Genomic DNA, 6,800 nt, shown 5'->3' with positions numbered 1-6,800 from the left:
AGATTTAGACTCTGAAATTCCTCACATTAAGCCGGTCCACGTAGTGAGGGAATTTTCTGAGGTCTTTCCTAATGATTTTCCTGGTATTCCTCCCTAAAAAAACTTAATTTTTATATCGAATTTTTACCGGATGCAAATCTCATTTCAATTCCTCCTTATTGGATGACTCTGACTGAATTCAAAGAGTTGAAGGCTCAACTCAAATATTTACTAGACAAAAGCTTCATTAGACCTAGTATTTCTGTCAAATATTTACTAGAAAAAAGCTTCATTAGACCTAGTATTTCTGTCAAATATTTACTAGACAAAAGCTTCATTAGACCTAGTATTTCTCCATGGGGTGCTTCGGTATTATTTGTGAAGAAGAATGATGGGTCCCTTAAGATGAGCATTGATTACTTCCAACTCAATAAATTCACTAGTAAGAACAGGTATCATCTCCCCCAGATTGATGACTTGTTTGATCAACTCCAAAGGGCAAGCTACATTTATTAGATTGAATTGAGATCGGGGTATCACCACCTTAGGGTAAAAGGTGTGGATATACAAAATATGACATTTTAGACTAGATATGGTCACTATGAGTTCATAGTAATGTCCTTTGGTCTCACAAATCCTCTATCAGCATTTATAGATCTCATAAATAGGGTGTTTCAAAGTTACCTAGACGCATTTATCATTTTCTTCATTGACGACATCTTGGAATATTCAAAAAATGAGGGTAATCACATGAACCATTAGAGGATGGTGTTGCAAGTACTTAAGGAAAACCAATTATTTTCCAAGTTGAGAAAGTTTATGTTCTGGTTGAGGTCGATGGCGTTTATTTGTCACTTCATCTCTAGTAAGAGAGTTGATATTAATCCAAGGAAAACCGAGGCAGTGAAAAATTGGCCTAGACTATTGACTCCAACCAACATTAGGAGTTTCTTGGGTCTAGTGGGTATTACTTGATATTTATGGATGGTTTTGCGTCTATTGCATCCCCCTTGAATACTTTGACCCAAAAGAGTAAGAAACTTGAGTGGTCGGAGGCATGTGAGAGAATCTTCCAAATCTTGAAAGATAGATTTACTTCCGCTGCGTTGTTGACTTCACCCGGAGGGTACAAAGGGTTTCGTTGTATATTGTGATGCATCCTATGTGGGCTTAGGATGTGTGCTTATGCAACATGGGAATACGGTAGTTTACGCTTCTAGACAACTTAAGGTGCATGGGAGAGAATATCCAACTCATGGTCTTGAATTAGCGGCCGCAGTATTTGCCTTTAAAATACAGAGGCATCACTTATATGGTGTTTATGTTGATGTGTATACCGACCATAAGAGTCTCCAATATGTAGTTACTCAAAAGGAGTTAATCTTCGGAAAATAAGGTGGTTGGAATTGTTGAAGGATTACGACATGAGTGTTCTCTATCACTCCGACAAGACAAATATGGTTGCAAATGCTCTAAGTCATTTATCCATGGGTAGTGTGCCTCATGTATAGTAGACAAGAATAACCTAGTGAAAAGTATTAATAAATTGCCTAGATTGGGTGTGAGCTCAATAGATTCTCTGAATGGTGGTTTCATAGTCCATCATTACCGAGTCATCTTTGGTAGTTAAGGTGAAGCCCAAAAAAAACCTAGATCAAGCATTAATGGAGTTGAAAGAATCGGTTCTTAGCAATCTTAATGAGTCATTATCCTTAGGGGGATGGTGTCTTGAGGTATCAAGGAAGGTTCTCTGTTCCTAATGTATATGGTTTGAGGAATCGAATTCTTGAGGAAGCTCAAGGGTCTGGTTATTCTATTCACCCGGGTTTGACAAAGCTATACCATGATTTAGGGAAATGTGTTGGTGGGAAGGTTTCAAAAACGACACAACGGAATTTTTAGCTAAGTGTCCATATTGCCAACAAGTGAAAGCCGAACACCAATAGCTGGGTGGTTTACTTAATGAAATCCAAGTTCCTACTTGGAAGTAGGAAGACATCAATATGGATTTGGTGGTAGTTTGCCTCGGACAAAAAAGTAATATGAATCTATATGGGTGATTCTTGATTGGTTGATAAAATCCACTCATTTCATTCCCGTGAAGTGTACTTATTTAGCGGAAGATTATGCAAGGATCTTCACAGATGAGATTGTGTGTCGCCATTGTATTCTGTTTTCCATCATATTGGATTGGGGTCCACAATTCACATCTATGTTTTGGAGGTCATTTCAAGAGGGATTGGGTACTAAAGTGAAGCTAAGCACCGCTTTTCATCCCCAAACGGATGGTCAAACCGAACGTACTATTCAAACCCTTTAGGTATGCTTAGAGCTTGTATTATTGATTTCAAGGGAAATTGGGATAAGCATTTGCCTTTGGTGGAATTTGCTTACAATAATAGTTTCCATTCATCCATATTCATGGCTCCTTATGAAGATTGTATGGTAGAAGGTGTAGGTCTCCTATTGGATGGTTTAAAGTGGATGATCCTTTGCTTCTTGGTCCCAATTTGATTTATAATACTTTGGAGAAACTTTATATTATAAATAACCGGTTGCAAACGGCCTATAGTCATCAAAAGTCTTATGCCGATCATAGGAGAATGGACTTAGAGTTAAAGGAAGGTGATAAAGAGTAATTGAAAATTTCGCGTATGATATGGGTGGTTAGATTTGGCATGAAAGGGAAGTGAGTCCTCGTTATGTGGGTCCCTATAAAATCTTGCAAATGGTTGGTAAGGTTGATGTATCGTGTTTTCACGGTACTTTCAATGTTTTTTCCGTAAGATTGGTGTGTGTCTAGAGCCTTTTTGTAGTAGTTTTAACATGTTTTTATCTTTGTTACAAGAAGGTGACCAAACCCAAAATGCAGAAGGCAACTGAGATTTAGTACACAGGTAACCCACGAAGGCCATCTGGAGAAACTCAGGTAACCCAAAATGTGATCGTCGACAGATAATTCATGCATCTAGAGAAACTCAGGAATTTGACCAAGTGTGACGGTACGGAAAGATCAGACTATTGAATCGGCGTTAAGTTCAGAGATAGACCCTGTACCCGAAGTTGATGAAAATCTAACTATGAAACGATGGAAGGCATCGAAAAATCGTAGACGCATCAACGGGCCGTGCTATTGGTCTGTCGATTGATTCATAGAAGATGTCAGCTGAAGGATGAAAAAAAGATGCTATGACCGTCTGTGAGGGTTATCGATTACAACCCCATTTTTTCGACAACTTTCCTTATTTTAATCCCTTTTAGTTTAGGACTATTTTTTTATAAATAGGATGTAATAACCTCATTATTGGGGTTGGATTCTATTACTTTTGTTCGTAGTTTGTGTTTGGAGATAGGGTTTTGCAATTTTAGCATTAATTCAAATTTTGTATTTGGTTTTCAAGTGATTTCTTGTTATTTCAAGTTGAATTTCTAGATATTTTTCAAGTTGTCGAAGTAAGTTCATGTTTTATTGTTTAACAAAGATGAATTGAGTTCCTATATGTATGGGTAACTAAATCCACAACTAGGGTTGTGGGAACCATAAGTGATTAACATATTAAACCTAGCTTAATAACAATTCTCAAATAAATTATTGCATGCATTGATAATTATTTTGCTTAGAAGTCTTTTTAATGAGTTCACGCGTTAGAATTCGCCTTATTACTACTTACCGGACCAAGAAGATAGTAGACAGGAAAAGAATTATCAACATAGATTTAGTGGGATGCTATCTTATAGGATAGTCTCGATTGGTTAGAAGTAATAACCAAGTCATACATCGAATATGATACTTAATAAAGGTAAGGATTAATAGCTTAGACACACGTAGCCAGACCAAGGTATGTGGTTCTCTAAATGCTGAACCAAGGATTTATAGATACATAACTTATCACTTTGCATGTAAAACACTGGAGAAGAATTTTTATTGTTAGGAATACGACATTATGAACCTATAGCAAACACTTATACCCTAATTTCTCTCACAATTTGATAAAAATCAAAGCTTTACTCTTGTTGCTTGTTTTACTTAGAGATAGTAAAAGAATTTTTCTTCACAACCCCCCCCCCCCCCTTTAATTATCTATTTTCAAAAAGAACTTGACTAAATCAAAGTAATCGTACATTGAAGTTAAGTCTAAACCATTTTCCTCGTATGATCGACCCCAACCTAATAGTTGGGTTCTTTACTTGATACAACTACTTATAATTCTTTAGGGAGGTCTAATTTAAGCATAATAAAAGTTTCCTATGAATTAAAACTACCTAATGAATTGACTTTGGTTCATCCGGTTTTCCAAGTTTCTATGCTTAAGAAATGTATCGGTGATCCCGAGTCTATTCTTCCTGTTGAGGGTCTTGGTGTGAAGGATAACCTCTCTTATGAGGAAGTTCCGATACAAATCCTTGATAGTCCAGTAAAGATGTTAAGGAACAAAGAGGTAGCTTCCGTAAAGGTGTTATGGAAGAAATATCTAGTTGAGGATGCAACATGGGAGGTCGAGGCCGACTTGAAGTCGTGTTACCCTCATCTATTTGATAATTAAGGTTAATTGTTCTTACTAATGATTAAAATAATGACTGAAAATTGAAGTTTCTTGATTTTGGGGAAGTTTTGCAAAAATGTGAATTTTGATAATGTTATAGTGACTTACAGTGAAGTATGCTAATTATTTGCAATTTTTCTTGTTTGAGTTATGTTGTGCATTTTGATATCGTGAGTCTTCACGAAATGATATGTATCATGTTGGTAAGTTGAAATTTGACATAATTGACTCATAAATGCTATGTTGATCTCTAGTTGTTGTGGGAAGGATATTCCTCATAATGGAATGTTGAGCCTTATGTGTGGTAATTGAAGTTTTGAATTGCCTTGTGTAAATGATTTGATTGATGTTGTTATGCATTTTTGTTTCTTGGGATGCTTGAGTCTATTTCTTCCTTTAAAAGATTTTAAGTGTCATTCAGGGATGAATGTTCCTAAGGGAGTGGGGGGGGGGGGGATAATGTAACACTCCAAAAATCCAAGACGTGTTCTAGAGCCTAACGTAAGGGTCATAAGGTTTAGACATTGTTTCACGGTCCATGTTAATTAATATAAGTCATTTAGGAAGTCCAGAAACCAAAACATCCAAGACTTCCATGATGTCCGGATGCTAGTTCTATGAGGTACTAGCGGCCTTAGCCTATTTGACTAGCTTTTATAAGTCGAAAAATGGTGAAAAATGGTGGAATGTGTTTTACTTGGAAGGAAGTATTTTATAAAAATTTTTTGGCCTTTTTTCGTTTTGAGAGTCGCCACTTAATTTTGAAGATAAATCAAGAAAACTTAGCTTTCAATAAAGATTAAACTGAAAATCAATTTGAAAACATTAAATGCGGGTTCAGAGATTCATATTTATATTTTAGGAAGGTTTAACGACACCTAAAATATTGACTAAATCATGATTATCCGACAACTAACTGATATGGCTAGGAATTTTAACTGAAGTATTTGAGATAATGATTATTTAGAATTATTTGAAAATGAAGTACTAATTTTACTATGTAAGTGAATTTTAATTTGTAAAATTTATTTTAAGTTATTTACTTGATTTGATTAGGTTGTTAAAATAAAGTGACATCGTGAAGGTATTATGTATTCTTTAACCCTAAGAATAAACAACAATTCACAACAAATAAATAAGCGATAAAGTAAAAGGGAGAGAGAGAGAGAGTCGGGTCCAAATCCGATTTCTATCTTAGTCCCAAAGTTATCAAAATACAACACTCCAAAATAACTTTGGACTCTTTGGTCCAATTTCTTCAACTCTTTCACTTTCCACCTTCATTTCTGGACCTGTTCATCGATTTTGTTGCTAATTGACACGGAGAAAAAGGTTTTTGAGCCTTTATGTCTCTTCCAAAATGCAAGAGAAAGATTGGAGTCCATGAAAAGCTCGGACATATTCACATGCAACCAAACAGAGGCAAAAATTATAAAATGATATGATTCACCATCTTAGTATGATACCCAAATTACCGAAGAACACTAAGTTATTAACTCTCAAACCAAATGCTAAGTTTGTCAACTTTGCTATCAAAGTGCTAAAATAATTTTCTTAAAAAAACATACATGAAAAATTACAACATTAAAACAATCTGGTAAGCTAAAAAGAATTATTGATGCTCACGTATAACCATGCACTTAAGCATCAACCAAACAAAGCGGGATCCACATCAAATATAATATCAACATTATTTAATACAAGTTCTATGAGAAAATAATTAATCAATGAACTACTGTATGTACCCTGAAATAAAAGTCGTAAATGGCAACTCTAAGTCACTGTAAATTTGATAGATTAGCCCATCTTACCTAGAAAGGATTAACGACAAAGTTGTCCTACTTTGGGTGCTATCAAAGACATATTTCAACAAAAAAAAAATCTCAAACTTCGCAGATAAAACAAACAACCCAAATGTACCGACACAATTTGCAGATATGAGCATATTTTACATGACTTAGACAAACAGGGAGACGTAATTTAATTAAAATATGGCCTATCGAGCAGTAATGTAAATATATAGTTGCAAAGAAAGTAGATAAGACGAGTTGATACACAACATCAAAGACGACCTCCCAACAGAAAATACTTATTCGTAAGCACACCAGCAGAATAACATTATTAAAATTTAAAAGGGCACTCACGTGATTTCCAGGCGTGAATAGAAAGGGATTGTATGTACTGTGATTAACATAAACTCCTTCAGCGAACAAGATGGAAAAAAACACAAACACCAGCCATTTATTCTAGAGGGGAAAAACCTTAGAACCAAGCCTA

Source organism: Solanum lycopersicum, chromosome 5, assembly GCF_036512215.1.
Source record: "Solanum lycopersicum chromosome 5, SLM_r2.1".
Classification (NCBI taxonomy): Eukaryota; Viridiplantae; Streptophyta; class Magnoliopsida; order Solanales; family Solanaceae; genus Solanum; species Solanum lycopersicum.
This window is presented reverse-complemented; position numbering follows the sequence as displayed.